Source organism: Lissotriton vulgaris, chromosome 8 (genome assembly GCF_964263255.1).
Source record: "Lissotriton vulgaris chromosome 8, aLisVul1.2, whole genome shotgun sequence".
Taxonomy (NCBI): Eukaryota; Metazoa; Chordata; class Amphibia; order Caudata; family Salamandridae; genus Lissotriton; species Lissotriton vulgaris.
Genome location: NC_141696.1, coordinates 28040275 through 28055087, shown reverse-complemented (window position 1 = coordinate 28055087; position 14813 = coordinate 28040275).

Genomic DNA, 14813 nt, shown 5'->3' with positions numbered 1-14813 from the left:
AGGAATTCCGTTTCTGGCATATTCTACACTCCTGACAATATTTCTGTACTTGGGCGTAAATACCGGGCCAGAAAAAGTTCCGCAATATAGATTGACTCGTTTTCCCTACCCCGGAATGGCCAGCTAACAAATGGGCATGACCAAAGAACAATATCTGCTCGCGAAAGTCATTCGGGACCAGCAGTTGGGGTTCAGCGTCAGCCTTGGCGAGTCTATAAAGCAACCCATTTTAAAAGTGGGATAGGTCCTAGTGGTCGGATCCTGTCCGTTTCGTGCAACCTGCCATGCATTGGTGAGACTTGCATCGTTCAATTGGGCAGTCCTAAAATGGGTATCCCTGGCCCAGGGTTCTGCGGCTAACAAGGTATCATGGGGAAGGGATAGGTGTTGTAGGGTATCCAATAGCAAAGTACTAAATGAAGGATTATCAGTCCCTATGATTATGGGTTCAGGTAAACCAGCCATAACTCCCACAACAACTTCCATATTCTTCCCTGAAGGTGTGTGAAGTGTGATTTTAGCTATAGGATACTCCTTAATGTCCCCATGGACACAACGGATACTGACCCGTTTCCCTGGAATGAGAGAGTTGCGGTCTACCAGCTCTTCCCTTATTACTGAATGTTTGCAACCGGAATCTAGCAATGCTCTTATACTAGTACCGTTCAAAGAGACACGTACATAGAAAGTGGTTCCAGTTTCTTGTGCATATAAGATAGACCTTGGGGCATAGCTCACGTCCATAGGTTCGTCTTCTCTTTCTTTTTTTTTCCGACAAAACCGAGCAATATGCCCCCATTCACCACAGTCATAGCATTGAGGCCCTGAATTGGGAAGTTCGGGTCGTTGGAACCGGACTTTCGGAGGTTCGGGAACGAGTTTTTGGAACCTTTTCTCATTTTTAACAGGTGGAATGATTTTAGTGTTTTTTTCGGGTTCCTTTATATACGGCTTACCCTGAGCCCGGGCATAACAAGTAGCCATTTCTATAGCATGTTCCAAGGTTAACCCCGCATGTTGCTTAAGCCACCTCTGGGTACTATAGGGGAGAGCTTCGATGAACTGTTCAAGATATACTTTATTCATAATGGCGTCGATGTTTCCTTCATGGGGCTTTAACCATAAGTCCGCAGACTCCTTTAGTTTGAAAAACAAGGTTTTGGGTAAATCCCCGGGTGACCCTTTCTCTTGCCGAAACCGTAGTCGATGGGTTTCCTCGTCTACCCCCAACCTATCGAGGATGTACTGTTTCACAACCGCATAGGCAGTTGTTCCATCCTGGTTTACTGTCTGATAAGCTGCCTGGGCCTCACCGGTTAGCAATGGCGCCAAATAGAAGGGCCACCTATCGCCAGGCCAGGAACTAGCTCTTGCCGCTCTTTCGAAGTTCAAAAAGAAAGCAAGGGGGTCTTCACCTGGGCTAAATTTGTGTAACGGAACAACAGTGCCCGGAGGTGGAGCTGTAGCCCTTCCTGTCCTATTACAGTCATCAATTGTGTTTGTCCCTCCGTTAATTTTAGAATGCTATCGGACTGCGTTTGGATGGCTTGAGAAAACGCAGTTCGGTCTGCTTCCATTTGGGTCAAAAGTTCCTCCATTCTGTATCGGATGGTGTGGTTCACTGGTTGATCCGAGTCACGGCACCACTTGTGGGGAAGGGGTCGGGAGAATGAGAATCGCCACGAGTATGAGTCTGTCTTTAACTGTTTTATTTCGGTTTGACAACACCGAGGTAGGTTCAAAGACTTTAGAGAACAGTGTCCTGGGGGAACATAAATAATACGCGAGGATCCTCTCCGTTGGGAAAACTTCCGAGGTCTTCTGTTCCAGTCTTGAGGCAGCTGGAGGTGACCACAGGTCCGGAGATACACTCGGGGAAAAGGAAAAGAAAAACAGCCACGTTAGGGGCTGGGCTCGACTATACAACAAATGAGAGGAGGGTAGGGTAGTGAGGGTTCACCAGGGTGCTACCACCAAACCTATCAGTCTGGGAGTGTAGACGGCCGGCAAGATACGACGATAGTGACCACCCTCAGGCTACCCCGTCCCACCCCGTGATTTGAACAACCCTTGAAAACGCCCTCGTACCTTGTGGAGCCACACTTCTCCCCTGGAAGTGTGGCGGGGCGGCTCGTGGTATCGTTGGCCTCCTGGCTTGTCGTCACTCAGCTCCAGGGGTCCTAGCAGCGGTTCCACGACAGTTCCTCCGTCTTCTTCCGTGGCGTCCTCCTCGTGCTTCGGCTGGCGTTCCGAAGGTTCCGCGCCGACAGTCCAAAACAGGGCTTCCTTAAACGCCCCCAGCTGCTCTGATTGGTCAGTGTCAGGTGACGTCGTCTCACCTGATTGGGCGATCGCTGTAGAACATGCCCCCAGCGTCACAGAGGCTGGATACAGAGGTGCACGTCCCTGAGGTAGAGCCGGGCAAATCCAGGAAACGTCCAAAGGATCCTGCGGACGGGGTGAAAAGGAAGAAACGTTAGCAAGGACACCCCGTCCGTCCGAATCAGGAAGCTCGTCTAAGTCAGGGAGCTCGGCTTCGTGACAGTGTGTTATGCACAAAATTAAGAAAAAGGAGGAGCAATCCTACCAGGATAGTCAATGGCGATGATGTCCCTGGTTCCTGGACCGTTGTTAAGGGATGTATGAATATGCCCGAGTAGTTATGTTAAGCATCAGATAGCATTTAGAAGTAATCAATGAGAGGTCATTTGATGAGAAAAATGGCTTAAGATTAAGAAAAAAGCCACATGTGAGCACATTCATAAGAGGCCAATAGTGAGTCTATTGGCTTGGGTGAAGTTGAAAACTTTCCACCTACCATGTCTATTTAGAAATCTATCCAATTGGATAAACGGTGTTAGAGAATCAACTGCAATCAGATCGCACCAATAATATGAGGTGTTTCAATATCTTGTGTTCAAGCCACCTATAGAATAGACACAAGAAGCCAGTAAACCCACTAATAGCTGGTGGAAAGAAACCGGCATGTTCCGGGTTTGAGGGAGGGCATGCTGGGTGTAACACTATGTATGAGAAGACAAGAACCTGTCACTTACATCCAAAAATGAGGACAATAATCCAATAGTAGTGGAACCAGGGTAGAAAGGTAATGGGGACCTCCGTTTATTATCTATAAGAAACAGGGAAATGGATAATATGAACGTTATTAGAATCTACATGTAAGAGTCAGGGACCTGACTTGCATCCCTGGGCCAACCATGTTTGGCAAGCTATTATGTTGCAAACCAACTGTGGTCTAACACTACATTTCAAATTAGTTTTTCCCAAGCAGAGTGTTTGTCTTACCTACTAAAATCTTCTTTTTAAAAGCGGAAGAATATACGATAGTTCTATTGCCAAGCAGCTCTAAGAAAAGAAAGAACTGATCTAAAGTATGCAGAGACAGGCATGCACAACTGCACACCTGTACATATGTGTCTGCAAGCATATAGTAAATGTGTTTATGGCAGTTGTGGCTTGTTAATTAAAGACTGTTTCTTAACCCTACAGGTTCCATATCCGGTACTACCGGGATGTGCTGGCCATGGTCTTTGCAATTGAAGAAATTAACCAAACTCCAGACCTGCTCCCAAACGTCACCCTTGGATTCCGGATCCTCGACTCCTGCATGTCACAGAGCCGGTCTCTTCGCGGAATCATTGATCTGCTCTCCGGTACACAAGGTCCAGTACCTGGTTACAGCTGCGGGCACCGTTTGTTGCCGGCCGGAGTAATAGGAGAATTGATGTCCTACATATCTGTCCCAATGGCCAGGATTCTGGGGCTGTATCATTTCCCACAGGTAGAGCAGACACATGTGTAGCACTAAAGAATGCAAGGATACATTTATGGACACATTGTTGCTGCATGATTGTTACTGATTGTTTGAATATAAGTCATGCAGTGGGACCCAATGATCCTGAGGCTAGTGGACAGAGGGAAGTAGTAAGGCACAGCTTCATGTCTACCTAACATACACTATCTGCCAGGGGAAGCATGTGGTACACTTCACACAGGACACAGGACCACTGCTTGAAACACTGCCACCCTCCGCAAATAATGACTGTCTGTATCAGCAATATGTCAGCCTTAAAGTGAGCAGTGTTGAACCCTCAGGATCATCACTGTGGCAACAAATTAGTGGCTCATTTCCTGCCTGGGGGCATCACCTTGGCCTTATGAACATGTCTGATGACAACATGGCATGGACTCTGGAGAGCAGGGGGTCCTGTCAGTACTGCAGTTTATATGATGGAGAGGTACCATCTCTGGTCAGGGTGACACCCACTGCTGAAGGGCACTAATGAACTTTATGTCATGGAGTCCTATGGATCCAGGTGTCTTCATAAATTTAATACGTCGAATTTGAGATCACTTTGACCTGAAATCTGTATTCACCATATCATTGACCAGGCTCCGCGGTTATTTAACAATGACCTGAAGTACACTAGCATCAGAGAATCAACATTACACCGTCCTTCATTGATCTAAAATAGGCCATCAATACTGTGAACCGTGAGGTACTGTGGCAAACTCTATCAGCTAAGGGGTGTCCAGCGAAATTAGTTTCAGCATTTAAACTATTATATAGGGATAACCCTTCTGCGGTTTCAGTATCTGTGTATCTTTATTCGATTTTATATATAAAAGATGTAGGTAATCCCAGATTACCGATTCTTAAATACCGAATCATACCGATTCGGTATTTAAGAACAGGCAAATGGGATGTAGGTAATTTTTCCTAAAAAATTACTGAATCTGTAAGTTTCGGTAATTACCAAATCGGTATTTACCGATTCAGTAATTGCCATTCATTCCTTTGGGCCTGGAGGCCCATAGGAATGAATGTCAATTACTGAATCAGTAAATACCGATTCGGTAAATGGGGGAAACATTGAAGGGTGGCAGTGTGTCACTTTGACACCCTGTGGCACCCCTCAATTGAGTAAGGGCAGGTATGTCTGCAACATGGCACTGTTGGAAAAGCAAAACAAATGCTTTTTCAAGGGTTTTCATTATTTACCACCAACTTCTAGTTGGTGGTAAATAACGAATCCTTAACTGAGGAATGCACTAAGTTGAGTGCTTCCTACATCCTGGATTCGGTAATTTACCGAATCGGTATGTTAAGAATTCTGGGGCATATTACCAACAACTAGCGATAATTTTTGTCTCTAACTTCTTTAGAGACAAAAATTATCGCCGCACATCGGCGATTTTTATCGCAGATAAACCTTGCTATTAACAAGGTTTATCGCAAATGCGATAAAAAACGGCCGAAATGCATGAATATCGCTGAAAAGTCAGCGATATTCATGCATTATCGAGCAAATGCTCTTAGCCATGTTATCCACCTCCCATTGGATAACATGGCTAAGAACTGCTCAGGGCAGGTGTTAGCTTTTGGAGATATTCCCGCTTAGCGCGAATATCTCCAAAAGTTGATAATAGGAGATAGCGATGTTAGCGACTGTTTTCAGTCTCTAACATCTTGGCACGCCCACTTTGCATGTCATTAGTGATAAATATCACTGACATGCAAAGTGGGGCCCAAGATGGTCGCTATCTCCTACTAGCTGTCGCTAACTGGTGTTAGCGACAGCTTGGTAATAGGGAGATAATTTTATCTCCGCTTTCTTGGCTTTTAAAGCCAAAAAAGCGGAGATAAACCCCCTTGATAATATGCCCCTCTGTATTTTACTGAATCCTTAAATTACTGATTCAGTAAAATACTGAGGGGCATATTATCAAGGGGGTTTATCTCCGCTTTTTTGGCTTTAAAAGCCAAGAAAGCGGAGATAAAATTATCTCCCTATTACCTAGCTGTCGCTAACACCAGTTAGAGACAGCTAGTAGGAGATAGCGACCATCTTGGGCCCCACTTTGCATATCAGTGATATTTATCACTAATGACATGCAAAGTGGGCGTGCCAAGATGTTAGCGACTGAAAACAGTCGCTAACATCGCTATCTCCTATTACCAACTTTTGGAGATGTTCACGCTAAGCGTGAATATCTCCAAAAGCTAACACCTGCCCTGAGCAGTTCTTAGCCATGTTATCCAATGGGAGGTGGATAACGTGGCTAAGAGCATTAGCTCCGTAATGCATGAATATCGCTGACTTTTCAGCGATATTCATGCATTGCGGCGATTTTTATCGCATTTGCGATAAACCTTGGTAATACCAAGGTTTATTTGCGGTAAAAATCGCCGCAGCTCAGCTGTAAATTTTTGTCTCTAACCAAGCAATAGCGATAATTATCGCTATTGCCTGGTAATATGCCCCCTAATCCTTAAAAAATGCCACCTACATCTCAAAAACCCAATTCCAGTCGGTAACAGCCGAAATTTGGTAATTTCGGCAGTTACCGACCGGTATTGGGCGACCTGCATCTGGCCCAAATTCATAAAAGAGCACAATAGAATTCATCATATGAAAATAAAATACATAAAAAATGGTGAATACAATTTGTTACTTCCATTCAATCCGTGAAAAATCACATATCTGTTCAATAAAAACCTCTGCAGTACAGTGCATTTACAGAAAGCACCTCCACTAGAATGAAGGCAACAAGTCCTAGGAATATCCTCATAACCTCCCATCAGCTATCCATAGTCTTCCTACTTCTTACTGAATTTTTTAGGAATGTCTGAGCTGCCTAACAGTTGTAGGTACAATGAGGCATCTTTACATTTCTGGAAAGCAAGATGTTTTAAAATGTGTTTAAGAAAACATAAAAAAGGGTCTATAAAATTAACAAAAAAAACATAAAATGCAGCAAAGATTGTTCCTTCAACCTATTGCAAGGACAGGTCAATAAACTGCCCCCACAGTGCTTTTCCCCAAATAAAAAACACACTAGTCACCCCACTGCACCTTACTTAAAACCTCCTCCGTTCTTTGGGAGAGTCAAAACTCTACATGGTGGGACATCATCAGCCTCTTGCCAGATTTTCTTACAGTGGCCGGTGCAGTAAACATTTCAGGAAGAAAGATATTAGTAGTGGACTTACAGACGTATTTCAACCATGAAGACTGTCTAAAAAAACATTCCTATCAAAACTTGCCTCAATATTTGACCACACCCTAACCCAGAGCATAAGCGAGCCACCTTAGCTATATCAGAAATGTTAATATTGATACATTCGATGCGATATGCATGACATATGTATGTATAATACCAAACCTCCCTCACTGTTGTTAAATTCACCTATGACCTCTCCTCAACCCAAATCAGAAATAAGTGGCCAGAAAGGTCCTGAGACCTAGGCCAAAACCAACTGTTTGACAGATCACAGGTGGGGGTACATGTGACCCGTAGACAATTGCGAGAGCACAAAAACCCAGATTGAGCCGACAGATGGGCAGCGGCACCACAATGGTCTCGGGAGATTGGCCCCAATAAAAAACATTTAGCCGGAAGGGACCGTGTTCCCAAAACACCAAAAAGTCAGATGCCACACCAGGGGCATATTATCAAGGACCGGTATTAATATTATCGCTGTTTTATCTGCAGAAACTGCTGATAAAACGGCGATATTGGGCTTGATAATACGCGCTTGTTAATTCCCACAGAAGGCCATGTTAACATCAGAACATGGGCTTCTATGGGAATTAACAAGGGCGTATTATCAAGCCCATTATCGCCGTTTTATCAGCAGTTTCCTGCCAATAAAACGGCGATAACTTTAACACCGGTCCTTGATAATATGCCCCCAGGTTAGGAACATTCAGTCAATCAAGACACAGCACACACACTATACATAGTGATCACGTGCTCTCCATGTCGGGCATCTGGACACATAGCAACTAGCGCTGCATTGTCCCAAACGCAGGGTCAAAGCCCACTTGCGTTTCTTATTAAGTAGCCGGATTTATGACTCCATGACAAGGCACAGATTCCTGTTCTAAAAAGAATGCCCAAATCAATTTATTGCACTGTGTGAAATGTATTAAAAGATAACCAACTCTAAAGTCTTCAGGCCTCCGACTCTGTTGCCTGCTCTCCTAGCTGCTGTGTTTAATGAAACCAACTGTTCCTGTTTTGCCAAATGCCTCTTGTCAGGGTAAATACATATTCAAGCAACATTTTGTTGAGCAAGCCAGGAGAGATTGGTTCTCCCAGCCCGACTGCAGCCTAAGGATTAGGACCCAGCCCGTACGGACCCACTCAGCAAGAACAGTGAGCAGACCTCGCAATTAACTGGAAGTTCTGCTGAATCCGCGGGCCAGAGGTTCACCCTGAAGCCACCGTCAGTGGATAAGAGACTACATCTGATCCTTAGTCCCAGCATTTGACTATGGCAAAATAGGACGGAGATCACATTTTTTTAATAGTTAGCATGCTAGAAAAGGTGAGAGTTGTATTATTTGCTTGGACCCTTGGGCGTGACACATGGGGTATGCTTGTCTCTGGGTGTGATACAGGGACCGCTTGGACTGATGGGCAAGACGCAGAGGGTACGCTTATCTCTGGCTGTGATACACTGCCGCTCAGGCCACTGGGTGTGACACAAAAGGTACGCATAGGCTCTGGGCGTGATATAGAGCAGGCATCATGATCTTAATTTTTTTTGTCTAAAGGAGTTTTCTTAGTGCTATCAGTTTCTTAACACTGGTAGTACCTGAAAGAAGTGAGAGGTGTTGTTTGCTTGGACCACTGGGCATGACACAGCCGGTAAGCCGGACCCCTGGGTGTGACAAAGGGTATAATAAGGACTTTAGGGAAAAAATTGGACCTTGGAAAAGAATGTGCATCTTGATCTTGGCCAAGGTGTCATGTTGCGGCTATTGCTGTCTCGAGCGGCTGCCAAACACATCGGGATCCTCACTTCCGGGTGGAAGTGGAAGCCCGGTCTAGTCTTTTTGCGGCATGAAACAGTTCCAGGGGAAACTCTTAAACACTGCGTTTCCCGCCGGCTCAGTGCTTCGGATTCTTTGCCGGAACCTGCTTGGATAACAGAGACGCTGCGGGATGTTTGCCTGCCTTCGCACTCCGCCTCGCTGAGTGGTTCTTTGAACTTAACCCTAGTGGCTCAAACCGCGCAGGAGCGCCGTTTACCTGACTACCAACGTGGGATATCGAGTGCTTGCATTTGACATTTAACTTTTGATCGAACCGCGCAGGAGCGCTTGTTTCTTTTGGTAGCTTTTGGTCATCACGCAGGAGCGTTGTTCCTGACCCTTCCCCGTAGCCCTGCAGAGCCTGCCCGGTACATTTCAGTACTCAGCTATTTTGCACAGGAGTGTTTCATTTCTTTGTTTTTGGTTTTTACCTAACTGACATCGCGCAGGAGCGCTATTTTGTTATCAACTTGCATGAGTCCCCGTGCAGGAGCGCTGTGTGGTTGACTGTGCTGTATAGCGCAGGAGCGCTTAGTTCTTGGTGGTTATTCTTGGTTGCACTAACATGGCGCAGGAGCGTTGTGTTTTTTGACTGTACTACATAGCGCAGGAGCGCTTTCTCTTGGTTTTTTCCACAGCGCATGGGCGCTTGTCGTGGTCCTTTCTTTGGTTCCAGAGCACACAGGTGGGGTGAGTACATTGGAATAATAAGCTCCTTCTTACATGTGTTTGGTGGTCTGCTCTGAGGAGGGAATAGAGGTCCGTGCTAATTGTGGCTTTCTTGTTTCTCCTGTTTCTCCAGGGTCCTACCCGAATCCGCGACCCTAGCCTACTCCACCTACACCAAGACCTCTTCACTTATTCTTGGCTCCCATCCCTAGTTCCATCTCATCCCTGCTGTTGTCACTCTCTACACGAGTAAGGTGGGTACAGGGGCGGTGGCTCTTGTCGTCTCTGCGGAATCGCTTCACAAGCACAGGTGAGTCTTGTGGGGCATCCGACAGAATCCGAAGCCCACGTAACACATTCTGCCCAGATGACATGGGTGACCCGGAGGTAACCTTGCAAGACATCTCAGCCTTACTAGATGCCATGCAGGCAGAGAACCTCAGTTTACGCCATGACATGACTGCTATATAGGGTCAAATGGCGGCCGGCATCACCAGTCCTTGGGGAACCACTCCTAGCCCTAGAGTCAGACAAGAGGGTTTGTTAGGACAGCCTACGTTCACCTTTGGGGGGTCCTCCACCGCCACCGATCAGGAAACGGCTATACAAGTAGTCACACCCGACCCGGTGCAGCTGGCTCCACCCGAACGCTTCTACGGCGACAGCACCAAATATGGCGTCTTCATGCATCAGTGCCATCCGCACTTCATGGCCAGATCGTCAGCTTTTCCCGAAGATGCGTCCAAGGTCGATTTCATATATTGTCGTACATGGGTGGGGACGCCGCTCAGTGGTCCATCTCGCTGGTCGAAAACGACGACCCCATGCTTAATGTCTTGCCAACGTTTAAGGAAGCCATGCGATGGATGTTCGCCCGTCACACTTTTGTGCAAGCCGCAGACAACGAGTTGCTCAATCTAAAGCAAGGTAACAATGACTTGTTGCACTACATCACAATGTTCAGTAGACTCGTCATCGAGGCCCATTGGCCCGAGTCCAAGAAGGTATCGGTGTTCTACAGAGGACTGCGAGATGATCTTAAGGATCTCATAACACAGCTACCCAATCTGCCTGACGAAATAGGCCCTTTCATAAACCTGGTTGTCAAAATGAACTTCCGTTTGCAGGAACGGAGAACCGAAAAAGGGAAAAACAGCGATAACTGCTTCCTATCCTTCGGGGACAAGGGTACGGAAAAAAGCAAAGAATAAACGACTCCTCCAGGCAATAATCGGGAACCTATGCAGATAGGTGGCATCAGAGGGCCCTTGACCACCCAAGAAAGAGAAAAGAGGATGAAGCAAAACCAGTGTCTATATTGTGGCAAGAGCGGACATTTCGTCAGGGAGTGTCCGGTGAAACCTACATGCCCAAGGAACAGCCGGCCTTTCGCGTTACCCATCTAAAAAGGAAACAAGACAGGAAACGAGACAACCCAGTAGACAAAGGGGTCCATCCTCTGGGATTTTCTTCCTGCAGCAAAGCGATCCCTGCAGTATTTGACGGCAACCACCACATTGGAGTGGAAGTGACCTTGAAGAATCAGATAGGCGATGCTTGGCTGGTGACCGCTATGTTGGACTCCGGTGCTACCGGAAGCTTCATTGATACTGTCTACTCTCAAACTCTGGGCATGAGCACGGTGTCAAAAGCACAACCAGAAATGGTCAAGGCTGTTGACGGAACAAACCTGACTTCCGACCTTATTAGGCATCAAACTGAGGACATGACCATGATCTTCTCGAATGACCATGCTGAATCCGTCAGCTTTGATGTAATCGACGCACCGCAGTTCAGGGTCATTTTGGACCTGCCATGGTTGGTACACCACAACCCCCGAATTGACTGGGTGTCTAGGATTATCAACCTGTATTCAGAACACTGCTGCAGGAACTGTTACACCGAGGACGGCCTACCAGGCATAAGTACCATACAAGCACACTCGTTGCCCGTGCAAGGCATGGGGATGGTTACCATAGCAGAAGTACCCGATATCTATCAGGACCTATTGGAGGTGTTCGATAAGAAAGGAGCCAATACCTTGCCCCCACATCGGTCCTTCGACTGCAGGATAGACTTGATACCCAGCTCCACGCTACCATGCAGTAGAATATATTCCCTCACGGAAAAGGAGAATAAGTAGAAAGAGGTTAGGTCTGGACCAGAAAACCACTGCAGTCTCCCTGAACAGGGAGCAAGGGATCCTGATCAGAACAGCTGTAGCTGCGATGGCAAAGAAGGCAACAGCACCAATAAAGGTGCCACTGCAGATGTTGAGGAAGGATCAAGCATGGAGCAACAGAGTTTGAGGAAGTTATGCAGAGAAACGCCAAGGCCAGGGCCAAATCACATCTTCGCCTACCATCATAGACCCCATTAAGCAGCAGGGTCAATGCGGGTCAGCCCCGCTGGCGTTGGGCAAAACCCACAACCCAGTTCTCACATGTCCCATATTATTGGTGACCCATGAATCCAATAAGGAGCTCACTGTGACGATACTGATATACATCACACCCTTCAGCTTCATGATTGACATGGGGACAATGAAGTCCTGTCTAAAAAAGGGATTGAACCCCTGTCCAAAGACTCCCTGGACACACAGATGTTCTTGGGTTCCATTCATGAAAATGTACACATAGGAGGTAACCGTGCAAAGGGGCGACTACTATGCCGCCCATCATCCCAACGAATCTCCTAGGTAGAGATCTGATGACCTAACTAAATATAACCATTCACTTTTCAAAAACTTGGGACAGTTACATTCTCAACCCCCGGGATTGCCCTGACAAAACTCCTGTCCTTAATTCACACACACTGCACAACCAGGCAGGAAAGGGTGACGCCCCCTGATCTGACAGCTTTCACTAGGGCCGTCCTCACCCTCACTGCTAACAAACAAGAGCTGGTAGGTCACAAGGTGCAGTTGCCCATACATTTGTGTTCTGCAGGGAAGGTTGCCACAATGTGGGCCACCAAGGCTTGCAGGCTGTGGAGATATGGCTCAGATATGGGGTCTCGTTGGCAAACAACCAAGCAGGTACAATCTGAGCATACATCATCATCACGCCCGTCTCAGTACCCGGGATATAGCCAATGACAAGTTGGTCCGTGAGTGCCCTGGGGCCTCAGAGATTGTATTCACTGATTCCATCCAAGTTAGAAAGGAATATGGGAATAAGGCACCGTCTCCCATGGCAGTACTGAAAACATGGCAGGAACAACATTTCACAATAGCACCTCTCTCAGGGCTATGGAGCCACCAAGGACAAAAAAGGGTATCCAAAAGTTTTTAGGCTTATGCAATTATGTCTGATAGTGGGTCTTCAACTACATTGCATCCTTATTTGGGCCATGAAGAACGTGAGGGCATTCCAGGAGGAGCTAACATAAACACATGAAATGTATGAAATTTTCCACAAACTGAAAACAGATATCACACTCCCCTGTGTTAGGGACACCGGAGTAAACTAAGGAATCTTTCCTATTTAGCCGTAGAGACAGGCGAGTTTTGATCAAAGTCTATATCCATCCAAAAAGGAAAGGAAAGATAGTAAAAGAATTATGTAAACATCTGGAGGATATTATAAACGATACACCGACAACAGATTTTATGATTACCGGGGACTTTAATCTTAACCTGATGGGAACCTCGACAGAGGATGAGAACCATTATCAAAATATAGCCTTAAATATTCCACACCAAGAGACTTCAGAAATATCCAAACACTCCAAGCTAGATAAGCAGGTGTTCGAGAATCTCGAATCCTATAACATCAGAGCACTAACCGCCTGATTCATCAGGCTCCCGTTTTGCGAGGCCCTAATAGCGATTCATAGCGAATCGCTATTAAGGACTCGCAAAACGGTAATCATGTAGGAATATGCAAAAAAAAATGCGATTCCTTACAATTCCTTATTTGCGATTAGCTAATTGCTAATCGCAAATAAGGAATAACTCGCCATTCATTCCTATGGGCCAAAAGGCCCATAGGAAAGAATGGGGAGTATTCCTTATTTGCGATTAGCAATTAGCTAATCGCAAATAAGATTGCGATTTGAAGGGTGCCAGGGGTGTCCACAGGACACCCTGTAGCACCCCTCAAATGACATTTCACACAGGTGTTGCACACACACATGTCCAAAGGACATGTGTGTGTGTAACATGCAACTCAGAAAAATGCTTTTAAATGCATTTTTCTGAGTTTTCGCAATTTACCGCGAGGTCTGACCTCGCGGTAAATTGCGCCTAGAAATTGCGATTTCGCAAATTTAAATAGGATGTTGAATAGCATTTAAGGAATCTCAAATAGGGATTCCTTAAATGTCATTCCTCGCAAAATTGCGAGATCGCAATTAGCGATTTTTACATTTGGGATGCTGAATCCCAAATGCAAAAATCGCTCTCGCAAAGGGCCGGATTCTCAGAATCCGGCCCCTTGCGAGCGCAATTTAGGGTCATGAATCGGGCTGATAATGGGAGATTTATTGGAGATAATTCACCATCGTGTACATTTCATACAACAAGATTCAGCAAAATATTGGATTATACTTTAATGTCACTATCCTTATATCACCAAACTGCCTCATTTCAAATAGGGGAAAAAGCTGATAGTGACCACTGCCCGCAGACAATGATACTTAACATCAGCAAGTCTAAATTTGAGCAATACCTGGTACCTAAAGATTTAATTTATACAATAAACTATAAAAGGATTAAGTATTCGGCAGTGAATGATGGAGGCCTGCAAGAAATGGTGAAGCTGCACTATGAGGGGAGAACTGGAGTAAGCGAAGTTGAGAAATGGGAGAGTTTTATAACAACCATGGCAGGTTACTCCATAACTCCAAAGCTCCAAAAGGGACGGAATGATAGCAATACGACTTCCTTCACAAAAGAATACAAAGTGAAGATAAAATGCACAAAAAACGTATATTTCAAACATTGCGTAAACTTAGGTCTCACCCGAAAGATACAGCAAAAGGTTACCTTCTAGGAGAACTAAAGGCATCCTTGAAAAAAACAAAAGGGGAAGCGAATAGAGCAATGGAGGACAGCTTGTGGGCAAAATTACATGCAGATACCAGCAGGATGACGGGGCCAGTTTCTGTAAAACTATCAATTCCTTTATAAACCCTAGGCATGACGGAGTCTCCTCAAATATCACTGAAGAAGTTTGGGCAAACCATCTTAAAGATCACTTCAGACAACATAGAGACTCCAATTTGGAGACAGAAAATGACGATAACAAATTACAGCCATTGTGTGGAATTCACTATAAACAAGAAGGCCGTATTACA